The 13,782-nt window shown below is 42.5% G+C and overlaps 1 protein-coding gene and 1 long non-coding RNA gene across 2 annotated transcripts in view; one reads left to right on the forward strand and one right to left on the reverse strand.

The window, feature by feature from the left end:
• The window catches only part of LOC149371928 (uncharacterized), a 510,412-nt gene that overhangs the window by 181,989 nt on the left and 314,641 nt on the right, over positions 1 to 13,782 (reverse strand). The gene's annotated exons all lie outside the window — the stretch shown is intronic.
• LOC149371929 (uncharacterized) lies at positions 9,488 to 12,515 on the forward strand. Its single transcript, XR_016292119.1, has 2 exons — positions 9,488 to 9,566; positions 12,349 to 12,515. It is a non-coding gene; the product is annotated as an uncharacterized LOC149371929 (long non-coding RNA).

Consider the following 13,782-nt stretch of genomic DNA (forward strand, 5'->3'; position numbering starts at 1 on the left):
CACGCAGGAAAAGCTGCTGAGAAAATCGAGTGCCGTCAAGCAATACCTCGCGCAAAAAGACCGCGCAATATGCAACGCATTCTTGGCTTAACCAAGCTAAGCCTGGGCATCTTTTTTTACAACTTGGCGGAAAAACTTTTACGGAGATCAAGAAAATTTTAGAACCGATATTTCATCACTTTTTTTCATTTGCCGAGTTTTGAAGCTGATGCTGAGAAAAAGGTTCTCAAACAAGGAATTTAGCGCCTAATTGAGGGAATTTTCGGTTTCCCTGTTACGTTCGATTGGAAATTTAGTGTTCTCTACCGAAATGTGCATGCAATAGCGCCTCTACATTACGTGCCACTGTTTTTTAATCCATATGCGAGTATGCGCGTGCCTTTCACCTCTGGAGTGTAAACCAAACTGTAATGACTGAAATTCTTCAGAACAGATTCCCTGCAGAAACGATATGTTCTATGCATTTGCTGAACAAACGGAAAAAAAACCAGTCACACAAGACGAGGGACAAGAAGAGTGTACACACCACAACGACTGGACTAACAACTAACACCACAATAGTTGTTAGTCCAGTCGTTGTGGTGTGTACACTCTTCTTGTCCCTCGTCTTGTGTGACTGGTTTTTTTCCGTTTACAATGTACCAACTGGCCCGCATTTCAACCCTTTTGCTGAGCAAGTTTCATGGAGTTGCTTCGCACCGAGCAATTGTGCTACAATTTGTGCGGGAACGCTTCGCAGCACGGTGACACTACTGCGAGAGATTTTGTTAAGGTGGGTTTTCATGAACATTGAAGTGAATATTCTAATATGCTGTCCCTCTCCTTCCTCCAGAGTTTCTTACATTCAAAGTGTACTTAGCTGCATATGCCACGTGTTCTCTCTGGTCTAGATATAGTGTAGAATATGTTTGCTGCGCACAATTTTTTGGACGTCTTGATAGCTCCCTCTTTTTACTTTGATAGATTGTAAGCTTTTATGAAGTTTCATATGTATGAAGGGTAGAATAATTGGCGAAACACGCTTTGACAGAATTTTACTGCCTGGGGCAAGATCACGAAAATTAGGACGTGCCCTCAGGTTTTAGATTCTTATGCAAGGATTAATTAAACCCCAATTATTCCAGCTTACTTGGTCTCGGGGAACACTACGACAATAGGGTGGGCTGCACAATGTTCTAGAGCAGGGGTTCTCAAACTTTTTTGCTTGGAGGAACCCCAAACGCCTTCAATAAGTTCCAGGGAACCCCCCCCCCCCCCCCCCCCCCTCACACCCCGCGTTCACTTACCAGCAATGTTGTCGAGTGCACTTTTGCAAAGAGAGAGTTGCAAAAGTTAAATGTTTATTGCGCCGATTAATACAAATACTAATGGGATGGGTGGTACTGCTTCCCTTTTGAGAGCAAGTCAAAGCGTGGCTCAGCAGCACTCAGAGCCAGTCTCATATCAGCTGCCGGGTCAGGGCAAGTGAGGGTTCTCGCGGAACACAAGAAGACAGCCTGCGGAACCCCTGTGTTCCGCGGAACCCAGTTTGAGAACCCCTGTTCTAGAGGAAGCGGCGAAAAATTATATAAATATTTGACGTGTAATTGGTTCCACGAAGCCGAATAATTAAAACAGATCTCTTAAGTTATCGGATAATCCATCTTTATTCAGGTCTCAGTGGCATGAGCAAATTTCTATTAGTGCCATGTGCATGCCTAACGATTATCGCAGTGCTCCTGCATTACTTCTTTTTTCAAGCAACCTTTCTCTGCAATTCTAATTGATAACCTGCAGCATGCAAAAAGATGGCGAAGGTTTTTGGAGGACAGAACAGTTCGCGTCTTGCTAACGTGGTTTAGATCCTTACCATTCGTTGAAGAAATACTGCACCCCTCGAAAAGTACAAGCTTTCTATTTTGTTTTAGTGTGCCCTTTTTTTCTGAAAATGCCTTTAGACGCCTCATTAACTCTTTTTTTCGGATTGTCTCCAGACAGCTCCTGTCCTTCGGTATGTTTAGCTAGGTGCGCACTCTTTGCAAGAGAGACAATTATTTTGAAGCTTTTATTCTCAATGGAGCACACTTACATGTCTTCGAAGACAACACTTCAAAAAAAAAAAAGAATCGTGGACGGCCTTCGACCAATAGTAAAATACTCCGTATCGTTAGAGCTCTGCTGACCGGCAGTTACAGTCGGGCCGCGACAGCTGATGTGAACGAAAGGAGTAGGAAAGAACGGAAGCTAGGTAAACTCGTCAGCACAAAAATGTCACTTGCGTACAGCTAGATAACAGCAGGTTGGACGATATAAGCCCAATGCTACTCAGCCTCGCTCTCGGATTTATCAAAGGTGAGTGTAGCTAGTTCTAGCAAACGCAAAAAAAAATCACCAAACGCATGTCTCGGTGAAGGACCAAAGCAGGTGTTTTCAGTAAAGTTTATTGCCTTGTTTGCGAAAATTCCATCAGCAGGGATACAGCCACTTCTGCACTGAGAGTATCTATAAACATCTCTGAACATAAGAGGGTGGCAACAGATTTAGTTGAAGAAAGAAATCTGGGCAAGGGAGACAGGGGCGCCAAGTCAACGACAACTAGTACAAACGGCGTCACAATTTGAGCAAAAGCAATTAGATAAGTAATGAGACTTTAAAAAAAGAAGTAATCACTCATCAGTCTCCACGCAAGCGCAGCCATAGGACATCAAAGTCAGTGAAAGCTGGGCAGCTTTCGTAAAAACGTCGTAGTTGAGCAATAGTTTGCCCCGGTTGAGGCGTTAAACCGGCAGACCCGCGTATCGTGGGCAGTCGATCGGCTAACTGCTCCAAGAAGAACGCATAGGACAGGACAAGGTAATGCCAAATTGATAATCAACTCGAAGTGAAACCCACGTCAGCGTAGTAGTGTTACATAGTGCTTTTCCCAAAGAAAGGTGATCAGTACCTTTCCAGGCGCCAGCAGAAAAGCTGCAAGAGAAATCACAAGATAGCAGAAAAGGCCGAACTCTTATTATGATCGTTGAAGGCGAAAGAACAAAAACCTTAGGACATAATGGTATCTGAGATAAAGTTTTCATGTGAACATACGTCTTCAGGTACGAACAAAAAATGATTTTGGAGTCAGTTGTACATAACGTATCACCTATTTCTTTTCCATTTTCTTCCACCTTAGAACGCCCTCATTGTGCTTGCACAGAATGTTGTTTGCGCTGTATTAAAGAAAACGATGCCGTTTCCTATATATTATATTCTTTTCTTCATGCCAAAACTAGCAGTGATAGCAAAAGAAACTTTACTGTGCTAATGTCGCGCCGCTTTGGAGGGTAACGGAATAATTTTGCTACCAGCAGTTTTCTGACCAAACCCGATGTCTATGAATGCCTCATTTTGCTCCCTTGGATGGATACTTCAGACTGTTGATCATGTTAGGATATTTTCCTAGAAGCCTATTTTACTACAATTTTGCTTGCATGAGAAGGCTTAAAGAGAGGCAACGTTCCGTGTTCGCCTGGAAATATTGCCGAGCTTCTATAGGGCAGCCTCTGAGTTCGAAGTCTTCTTTATTAATACAGTCTTTCCTACTTTCCTTGCGCACACTTCAATAATTTTAAATATTTCACCTCTTAACGTTTAGTGTATTTCTCTGCTCACATTTGTATGCCTGGCGTACTTTATTTAGTTAGTCTTCTTTGCTCGAGCATTATTCGTTCAGTAGGAACGTCATGGCGACCTTCGTGTTTGTGTCCATTTTTTCTGCAGAATCTGGTCTTGGTGTGCTTCCTAAAAACAACAGTGAAAAACAATGTAGCCGAGGAAAGTGCAATTGTAGAACTGTACTCTTTCGAGGTGTTATTCAGCCTATTATGTTTGGACGCCGCACAATCCATTGCTCATTACTGGTAATGCGTTTGGTGTTCATCCCCTTACAAGTTTTTCTATTTCTTATTTTTGACGTACTCGCCATTTTTTCAGCCAAACAAAGTAGGTCACCTTTGATCTTCAGGACCTTTGGACGAACTGGCTGCACTCTCAGTGCCATAAACGGGAGGCGACCAAGGCCTCTGAGCTGAAGCAAAAGTCAACACTCCAGGATTTCTATCTACAAGGCAGCCGCTTGAGGGCTTCATAGAGTAAAAAGCAGAGAGGTTCATTTTTCCGTGCCTTATATACGCCGCAGTCAGGTCTTGAAGGCTTCACTTCTTTCTCTTGAATTTTGGAAGTGCCCACATTATTACTCTATTTATTCTTGGTAACTTGGCAATACATTAGAAATATACTTGTTTTTGAGTAGCGAAGCTAGTTTGCGATGTCTTTGTTTCAGGGGAAAGAAATATATAAAACGCTTCACCTGCGCTCCTATGCACTGCAAAGCCTTTCAGGCTTGAAATTTTAATTTCTGAACAGCGTGCAATAGTTTAGTGCTCGTCCTGTCTAGTCTTTGTCGGTTATATAATTTGGCCGCTAAGTATCTCTTGAAACTGCTACATGGTGATCGCGATTTTAACAACGATGTTGTGTTTGAGCAGCTCTTTGTTGTTTCATGTCTAAGATAACCTACCAAACACAAATGTTATCTTGAGCTTAGTAAATGCGGGCGTATCGCGTGTTATTATTTGTCTTTTTTTTTCTGTATTTAGTGCCGCCTGATAGTGCTCTTTTCTTCAAGGAACTGTGCCTCGAATAACTGAAGTGTTTGCATCGGAATCGAATCCGCTGTGAGACAACAGCCTCTCTATTGAGCCTTATATATTTACCTCTCAGCAGTACCTGATAGTAATTTAATGTTACTGATAACAATATTCTTAGGAATATCGTAACTCTTAAGTTGCTAGTCCTCTCCTGTCCGTCCTGTTCTCTCTGTGTTTTTCGTCTTTTTCTGTGCGCCGTTTTTCAGATGGACTATCAATAAAACAGCGTGATTCATCCTATCGAGGTATAGAACAAAAAAAATTGAGTCATAGCTTCCCTAATTAAGCTGAATTCTTCGAAACTCTCCCAACGACTATTGTTTGCCACTTCAAATGTTTTCCAAATGATTTGCCGAAAAAAAAATCATATTTAACACCAAACTTAAAATTCATTGTAGGTCACCATGTTCAGCCAGAGATCTTCACTCGTATCAAGTGATCCCCGTAACTTCGAGAAACAGCATATTTAAATATGCCTATTTTCTATGCACAATGGAAGTATTGATCTCGCTATCATGTAAGAATGTAAAAATAGGTTCCGGAATAAATAGGAAAAAGCGGCACTGAAAACATTGCTTCCGATAGAAAATTTTAGCCCTTTATTGTTTATATTTGCAACCATGATTTTATGCTCCTGTATTGGCACATTTTTGTGCGCGCATTCATAATTTTCTGCAGCAGCTAGTGTCCTTAATTAACGTGCGTTGGTGCATTATGTATTATGTATTAGGCATACTGTATTCTCCGCTCTATTTCTAGGCTGTCTTCTATTGAGTTCTTCCTTGATGTGTGCAGTAGTGCAGACGTCTAGAAAAATTCGCCGTAAAGTAGCCCCAACCTTGGCACATGAAATAATACATAATAAAAAAATGAATAAATAAATTGAGCACTTCTTTAAAGTTTTCAAAAGGCGATGCTCATTGTCGTCACTTTACAATTTTTACCGTGTGTCGCATGATGTTTGATCCCGTATGAAGCCTTCTGTGGTAAAAAGAAGGAAATGACAGCAACGTGTAATATTTCTTACGAAATAATTGTTTTTAGAAATGGAGGCAAGTATATAACAAAAGGGGGCATATTTGCTATGCGGCCATGGTTTTTTTGCGCTGCAGTTGCCTATTATTGAGAGTTCAAGGAAGATTATATCACTGCCAGTAAAAAATGCAAAGTGAAAGTGCTCTCACAGGATTTAAATTTCGCTTTATTCTAAATTTGATATCATTCGCCACAAATGGTAAAAACTGGTGACTCAAATAAGTCCGCAGGCTGATGAAAAATGTTTACCTAGGCCTACATAAAGAAAAATAACTGGGTACAGAGTTACTCTACGACCCAAGCCGTGGTGCCCTCTACCAGCCTTGCACATATTTACCTTCAAGAGCATATCACCGGTAACCACCACGCTGGCTCAGTGGCAAAGATGTTCAATTTCTTAGGACATGTTAATGCCTTTCATTCCTGCCTGCGACAGCCACATTTTCATAATGCAATCTGTGGTTCAGTGTGCCGTTAACCCCTTGCGGGTGAGGATAAAATCCCATAAAAAGTAGCTACTTTTTATAAACCAATCATAAATTATCAGCCCACTTTTTCCTTGCTTAAAAAATCTAAAGGAGACGGAAACCCACGCGTGTTTTCCTCTCTCAAAAGAAGAGCGAACATTTGCCCCTCTCGATCTTGGCGCCTGTCAGAAGTTATTGCGTTGTCAGCCTCCCTTCTCTGTTTTGCGGGTCCTTAGGAAGCGCATGCTTCCCTCTATGTCGTCCCGACGATGCGTGCTTTGCAAAAAGCGTCGATATTCATGGACAACGTCAGCCTCAAGCCATACGTACATAGAGTAGCCCATCATCCGGTTGGGGTCAATTTTCGTTGCACTCCTCTACCTCTTCCTTTCAGTGATGTCGACAGAGGCACCCCTTTTGCCGCGCATCGGCTTGAAAGGACGAATAACTTAGTTATCGTTATGGCTACCTATATGTGTTTCATGAAGGAACACCTCCTCCACATATCCCAGCAGTAAGCTCATGTGAATGCGTGCTCTCGTGAACCGAATTGCCTATAAGGCATGCTTTTCTTTTTCGCCAAAGCAGCGGCAGCACAACCCTTTTTCTTAAACATGCTATATGTCTTCCAGTAGAAAATGAGGGCAGCTATAGCACGTTCAGCTTCACAAGAGCCTTCAGTCAAGTGAGATGTAATGGGCCGTACAAGCGGCTGCCACTTTGCAGCTGTTATAGCGTACGAGGACGCAGTAGCCGAGGTGAAAGCCAATATCCCTGTGTATCAGACAAGCTAGTATAACACAAAATATCATTATTAGCAGGCGAGAAGGCTGTAACTTGGCCTTCCCAATGTCTTTCCATGTATGGGCTAAATAAACATATTAGGCATACATGCGCTATGCGCAGAACGGATATATTTGGGAGAACGGAAAGTAGCGTAAGGAACGGCTGAACGGTGTCATTCTTGCAAGAAAAATTGCTGCGAAAATGTCCTTACGAAGGCAGCAATAAATTGTAAATAAATGATAGATATGGCATTCCATTTTGGATATTTTATGTGCAGTGGTATTGGAAAGGCGGGTGGGTGTCATTAAATTGACAACTTTTACGCACTTTCAAATGCACCGCGCCGTGCCTGGCCGCTCTATCTTCCGACATGCTCAGCTTGTCTCATGTCGCCGTGGGGAGGAGCTCCACTTGTATCGGCTATCCCTGCTTCTCTTCGTGGTTTTGCGATATCCTGCAGGTTTTTCGTTCAAGAGGCGTTTCGGGGCGTTGTTTTCTATACGCTACGTCTCACGTCTCACCTTCATCCTAATGGTTCCAGAAAAGTTGAATGTATACTATTTAGAACACTACAATATCTCAACACGGCTTCTTGAGAAGCGAAGAGCAAAGAACATGTAGAAAGCCGATATTTGCCCTTATAAAAATGGTCTATAGACTTTCTATAGACTTTTTATAGACTCTATAGACATCCTATAGACTTTTACTTTTGTCTATAGACAGTCTATAGAAAATCTATAGACTAAAGTCTATAGCTGTCTCAATTTCCTTTTGTCCATAGACTATCTATAGACTCTCTATAGACTAAAGTCTATAGCAGCCTCAATTTCCTTTAGTCTATAGACGGTCTATAGATTCTCTATAGACTTAAGTCTATAACTACCTCAATTTCCTTTTGTCTATAGACGGTCTATAGACTATCTATAGACTAAGGTCTATAGCTGTCTCAATTTCCTTTCGTCTATAGACGGTCTATAGACTCCCTATAGACTTAGGTCTATAACTACCTCAATTTCCTTTCGTCTATAGACAGTCTATAGACTCGCTATAGCCTAAGGTCTATAGCTGCCTCAATTTCCTTTTTTCTATAGACTCTCTATAGACTAAAGTCTATAATTGCTTCAATTTCCTTTTGTCTATAGACGGTCTATAGACTCGATATAGATTAAGGTCTATAGCTGTCACAATCTCCTTTTGTCTATAGACGGTCTATAGACTCTCTATAGACCAAGGTCTGTAGTCGCCTCAATTTCTTTTTGTCTATAGACGTTCTATAGACTAAAGTCTATAGCTGGCTCAATTTTCTTTCGTCTATAGATGGTCTATAGACTGTCTATTGACTAAGGTCTATAGCCTCAATTTGCTTTCGTCTGTAGACGGTCTATAGACTCTCTATAGACTACGGTCTACAAATACCTCAATTTCCTTTCGTCTATGCACTGTACACTATAGATAGTCTGCTGTCTATAGACCAGTCTATAACAATCCTAATTTTATCTAACAATGTTCGATACACTGACTTTCGACTAAGTATAGAACAATTCCAATTTATTTTTGCACTGCATGCTGCGGGGACCTGCATCTGGTGACCGCAACTATGTCGGGAGTCCTCCACCTCCTTCGCTATTACGCAAATTAAAAAAGTATTGCGTGAGGACATTACAACACCCACCTGTATATTTTCAGGAGCCTTGACAAGCTCCTTTTCGTTATATCGTGACGTATATTGTCAATACAGTTAAATATTTAATGCTAACAAGTAAGCCGCGGAAAGGCAGCCGTTCTTGAAGTAAAGGCGCCGCAAACTGTACTACATCGAATGAATACGCTGTCCCTTAAAGGAATCGCTCGACACAGTTCCATTCCATCTTTCGATCGTTACTGTCCAACGCGCTGAAATCAGACACATTTCATCAACGCTTCTACATTTCTCTTTAAAACGTCCTGAAAATAAAGGGGGAAAGACGGGTGTGAGAATTCAAGGAAGCGCCCATCGCTTAGAAACACCTCAGAATAGTCTCAAAGAGCCTGGTCCTTTGTGCGATTAACATCTCCCATTTATACCTTTGCAGTTTGTATTCACGTGAATAAGTTCACCGACGCAACAATCAGAAAGCCAGTATTTTTTCGTTCCTACCCTTGCACCTGTTGCTTCGGAGCCGATGACACGCTGATGTCGAGCATATCAGTTTTCTAAACACGAACACACGCAAAAAAGACGTTACGCTATGCAACATTATAATTATTATTTGAGAATTGTACCACATACTATTCGGTGGGAGATGCGGCGCGTATACAGTCAAGCAGTTAGATTTCGGTTCTCTTTTCACGAAAACAATAAGGTTTTTAGAGGGTATGCGAAGAATTCACGCTTATAAACCAGTTACCTTCTGTGGTCTTGGATATCAGATCAAGCTCCACACGGAAAGAGTGCGAGCGATAAAGATACGACCGTGAAATGGGTTTCTGTTTCACGTTTTACCGTTTTACCACGAGACGGCGGAAAATCACTCGGGCTGCAAACAACCCTGGGCGTGGCTGCATCGGTGGAGTCGGCGTTTTTTTCGCGGATTACGTTTTCTTCAAAATCCAGCTGCATCGTCCGCTTACGGTAAGTCTATACGTTTATATTTTATTCATTTGGTCTCCTAAACCACTCTAAGCAGAGCTGTGTGTGCAGAACAGATTATGTGCGCAGTGACAAACGTCCTATCTTCGTTTCTAAGGCGGAAGCCATCGGGTTCTCGACTAATGCCGCTTATCTCTGTGCCGCTGTCTTTACTAACGCGCGGAAACGCAGTCTGTGCGATGCCCTTGATGATAAGCCGCTCCTCGCGAGCTGTCTACTAGAGTTTTCGTGTTTCAAGTTAGACGCGCGGCCAGAAATGTCGTTTAGCCTGTGAATGACGGCCGAAATGGAACTGTGCGGTAGTTAGCGCCGTGTGAGCTCAATTTACTTTGCACCTCCGAAAACGTACTTACATACACTCTCGTTCTGTGGTGGATTACATTTATTTTCTAATCTTTGTGTTATCGCTTGTCTGGACCTTGGAGTGCTGTTCTTTTTGAGGTGTGCATTTCCTTCCTACGTATATGGACGCTCGCTCGGTGCGCGTCGTGGGCGCCGACGTTTCAGCAAAGGTGTCTTGTAACGCTACAGACTGGAGCGCGAGACGTTTGTCAAAGTTGTAGTTAAGCAGCGCTGAAGGAATTCTTTTAGTGTGATGGTATAAAATTCATTGCCCGCGCGATTGGCCGGCGTGCTCAAACACCGCGAAGAACCCACGAGCTCCATCCCGTCTCCCCGTCGTTGCACACGTACCGATTCCTCCATGTCTGTCATCAGAGACGCGTTGGCCGCCCCCGCTCGCCTGCGGGCACTTCATTTTGAAAGCTGGGTAAAGGTCGGCTCGACAAGAGGTGGCTTACATTTCTTTCCGAGTGGCCCCGCTCGCCTGCGGGCACTTCATTTTGAAAGCTGGGTAAAGGTCGGCTCGACAAGAGGTGGCTTACATTTCTTTCCGAGTGGTTCGTTCATGAATCCCGCTCACGCGTGCACAGATTTCTCTAATACCATTTGCGCGAGAGGCAAAGTATGTGTTTCTGATTTCAGACTGCTAACTTACGAAAGCGCCGATGTAATTCGCCGCTTATTTGCGCCTAAAATTAAATTAAGCTCTCGTGTTACTATAGCTGCACCTCTTGAAAGCCGTTAATTGCTTTATTTAAATACTTCGTACTTTGAGCGCGTTCAGTGCTTTCGTTGATTTTTCTAGCAGCGTTGGGTTAGGCTACCTCCATGCAAGAAACACACCTCTTCACGGCGCTGTTGGGGCTGCACTTGAAGGAAAGACTAATTGAATTTCAGACGGTATTTTATCGTGACAGTAATTTGTTGTCTTAAACTCGCGACTGCTTTTGAAACGGCGCAGCTGCAGCCTCTGTGTGCAGTATGGGTTTTCTGAATAATGAGCGCGGCATGGAAGCGCTGCAACCCGCTTGTTTCTAAGAGCCCGCGCAGATGTATGAGTATGCTGTTCCATCTTTGTGCTTCAAGTTATAGGCGCAAATCTGTGGTGAACTGGTCGCTTCTGCCTGCCGGTTTTGTATAGCTTGTGCCCGTTTGAGTATCGACTTACGTACACCCGGCCAAATCTTTAACTGGCTCTGGTGTTGCATCGATAAATGAACCTTGTAAAAAAGGTGCCTTTTGGCTACACTGCTGGCATATTCATGTTGTAATTTGACACGTGAGATAGCATTTCATAGTTTCTTTTTGTTAATATAACGTTTGAGTGGAGTACTTGCGTGTTTCGATCAAAGTTATCAGAAATATTCATCGTCTGCTGCTACGAACAGCCAAAACAAGCGGAATACGCACCAATGGTTCTGGTGGCGCATTTGCACTTACTCTAGGTAAACGACTTGTCCGCCATGAAAGGAGTGGTAGTTTACCCAGAGGATGAGGCCATATGGACCAGATTCATTGCTGTGTCTGCCGCTTGTTTCAGCTGTTGTAGTGGCAGACGAATATTTCTGATAACGTTGATCTAAACACGCAAGTGCTGCACTCAAACAATATATGAACAAAAAGGAACCACGAAATGACATTTCACTCGTCAAATTACAGCACGAATATGCCAGCAGTGTAGCTAAAAGGCACTTTTTTACAAGGTGCATTTAGCGATGCAACACCAGAGCCAGTTAAAAATTTGGCCGGGTATACCAGGCTTCACGCAGGGTATTTTGAAGCGCTTCTTCTATAGCGGTTATAAGAATAAATGCTGCAATATTCTTCTTTTTGGATCCCTGTGTAAGGTGCGCTGAATCTGTATTTTATGGAGGTGGCATTCTTAACACCTCCTTGCGAGTCAATGCAGATATGTGGCACAATTGTTCAATGTCTTCTGTTACAAATAATGTAAAAGGATTGCCATACAGAAATCAGTATCAGTACTGGATTCAGAGTAGAGTGCTCCAGGGATTACGGGTCTTTGTTACAATGTTTTATGAAGACACTTATAATCTGTCGTGTATTTACTGAAATGATTGCGCCGGCGTGATAGCTCAGTGGCTATCATGTTCGTCTGGCGACCTGAAAGATGCAGGTTCGATTCCGGCCTATGCGGTCGCATTTTAATAGAGGCAAAATGCTAAAGGCTTGTGTACTCTGCAGAGTTGGCCGAAATTATTCCGCAGCCTTTCACGTCAGCGTCTTGTAGCCTGTGTCGCCTTGGGTCTTTGAACCCCATAAAACCAAACCAAAAGATCAAGATTGCCTTTCTAGAATGGCATAGCCAGGATATGTCTTTCATTGTAAAGCACATGTGTAGAGATGATGTGGGAATTTTTTTTTCAGTTCCTCTGTTATTTTTTTCCTTTGTGCTGTACAGGTGAACATGCCCGGATGATTGACTGCAGACAACAGGCCGCAAGAATGCTTCTGAGGAAACTAGCGGGACTGTTACTTTCAACATTTATGTTATTGTGCATTCTTATGGTCCATGTATTGCATATTCCCGGCCTGGATAGCTTGGAAATAAAACTAAATTTGTAAGTATATTGATTGTGTCATTTGTGAACTCTGGTGACTTTTTTCAGTGGTTGTAGACTGTCTATAGGCAGTTTATAGATAATGGTCTACTAATAGTTTAGTAGACAGAGGTCTATAGACTGTGTATAGACAAAGGTCTATAGCACTGCCAGGCCACACACCTATGGAATGTCTATAGACAGTCTATAGACATATGTCTACTGGACCAGTAGACTTTTGTCTGTAGACTGTCTATAGACAGTAATCTACAGGAAGTCCATGGCCATAAGTCTATAGGTCGTCTATAGTCCGTCTATAGACAAGTGTCTATAGACGGTCTATAGACAACTCTATAGGAAATGTATGACCATAAGTCTATAGATCGTCTATAGACTGTCTATAGACATGTGTCTATAGACTTCCTATAGACCTATAGACTTTCAGTAGACATTTGTCTATAGACTGTCTATAGACAAAAGTCTACTAAAAGTGTATGGCCATAAATCTATAGACTGTCTATAGACCAGTCTAAAGGATTTGTCTATAGACAGTCTATAGACTTCATAGACTAAAGTCTATAGACAGTCTATGGACTTTCTATAGAAATTTTTATAAGGGTGGAATAATGGATCAGTACGCTAGTCCTGACATGATCCTCCATGTTGAGACTTTAAAGCAGGTTTTTGCAATCTTTATCAGGAATTCTGTACAAGCGCTTCTAGTAGGTTTGGCTGCCAGGGACCACTCGAAGATTCAAAAACTGCGTGTCGACGTAATGAGTGACGTAAGAAAGAAATAAAATATCCCAGAATGTCATCGAACTGTTGATTCCTAAGCGATAACACAGACACTGAGAAGTGCAGTACGTTTTCCACGCTCCTCAGCTGACGAAGAAAGATGACTTTTCGATTACACGAGCTAAATTTGGCGCATGAAACAAAAAAAAAAAACGATGCGCGAACATTCAGGCTTCAAGCCTGGCCATTACCAGAGAGATGAAAAGTGACGCCAGTGTCCGTCTCCTGTTCACCATCCGTGTGGCTGTTACAGTCACATAAAACGGAAATGGTTCAAACAAACTACCTCTCATTTGCGACGCGGACTGCTCCTTTCCAGTCATTAATAAAAGCGTATCTAACCAAAAAGCGATATCTCGCGGGTACGAGTAGTTTCCCTTTTTACGGAAAGCACGCTGCGAAAGTGGAGCACCCAACTGTCCTCCCTATACCGGACCATAAAGGTAAATTCAGTCAGAGATGCCAGGAATATCAGGCAGTATTTCACCTCGGCAGCA

The sequence above is a fragment of the Amblyomma mixtum genome, chromosome 1 (genome assembly GCF_055824585.1).
Source record: "Amblyomma mixtum isolate Tamu chromosome 1, ASM5582458v1, whole genome shotgun sequence".
Lineage (NCBI taxonomy): Eukaryota > Metazoa > Arthropoda > Arachnida > Ixodida > Ixodidae > Amblyomma > Amblyomma mixtum.